Genomic DNA, 993 nt, shown 5'->3' with positions numbered 1-993 from the left:
TCCGTCGTAAACCTACACGTCGGCCGCGTTCCTTCCAGCCTCTGCGGCTGGAGTAGGTGGCATCACTTCTGAGCTGGATCAGGCATTAGCCTGATGAGGGGTCCATTTTCCCCCCCCACCTTCCAGAGAAGAGGGCAAGATGCAAGGAGGTCGTCCTTCCCGAGGGCAGACGCTCTGCGGAACTGTCGTTTCCCGGAACTGGATAATTGGTTCCCAGCGGAGCTCTCAGAGTGGACACCCCGGGGCAAGATGGCGGTCGGGCCTCGACCGCTGCCCCGGGTCTGGCAGAGCTCGAGGGTATTGGGCTGAGGCGGCGGGAGCTGCGGCCCCGACCCCGAGCGCGGGGGGCCTGGAGCGGGTAAAGATCTACGGCCTGCGGGTAGCGAGTGGAAACGGGGTCTTGGGGTGTCCGGGTGGAGGTGACGGCGGGGACTCTGAGGGAAGGGGCCCTTTGGCGGGGTCCCTGCCTCCCCAAGTCGAAGGGCAGGTGCTATAGGGGCTGGCTTTCGGGGCGGCGGGGGTGTCCCCTTCGTCGTCTTTCCACCCCTATTCATCTGTGGGGAGAATAGGCTTTTATAGACAGACCGGTGCTGGGTGAAGGTTTGTTATGGTGGTTGTCGATGCCGAGGAGAGATGCTGGGCCCAGGAGCCCCCAGACCGGAGTTCAGGCCCCGCTGACTCGCGGTGTGACCTTGGGTGAGCTCCCTCACCTCTCGGAGCCTCGGTTTCTTGCTCTGTAAAATGGAGCGATCAGCTCGTTTCGCATAGGAGTTTGTGTAATGCAAGTTTTAGCGTCTGCCACTCGGCGCTCGGTAGGCAGCTGGTGTTAATGGTTTCAATAGGAAAAACTTGGTCTATTCGGACTCTGCTCAGCCCTACAGGCAGCCTTGCGTTCTCAGCTTTTCTTCGCTGTCCTGGGAGTGGCCGAGTCCCTTGGGTCTTACTTGTTTCACTTAACTGATTTGGAGTTAGACGCGGCTTCAAATTCGGGAG

General features: G+C 60.3%; 1 protein-coding gene across 4 annotated transcripts in view; it reads left to right on the top strand.

Annotated features, from left to right (window-relative positions):
• The first annotated feature begins 201 nt into the window (after positions 1-201).
• UBE3B (ubiquitin protein ligase E3B) overlaps positions 202-993 on the top strand; it is a 53,220-nt gene continuing 52,428 nt past the window's right edge. For 2 of the 4 annotated variants that reach the window (XM_049101948.1, XM_049101949.1), the window contains exon 1: positions 202-358. The gene's annotated coding sequence lies outside the window, so the exon portion shown is untranslated. Of the gene's footprint in view, positions 380-993 lie in introns of all 4 variants that reach the window. The other 2 variants (XM_049101950.1, XM_049101951.1) reach the window with 1 other exon arrangement.

This window comes from Canis lupus, chromosome 26 (assembly GCF_003254725.2).
Source record: "Canis lupus dingo isolate Sandy chromosome 26, ASM325472v2, whole genome shotgun sequence".
Taxonomy (NCBI): Eukaryota; Metazoa; Chordata; class Mammalia; order Carnivora; family Canidae; genus Canis; species Canis lupus.
The sequence above is the reverse complement of the archived record's forward strand: the minus strand, read 5'-3'. Positions and strand labels throughout refer to the sequence as shown.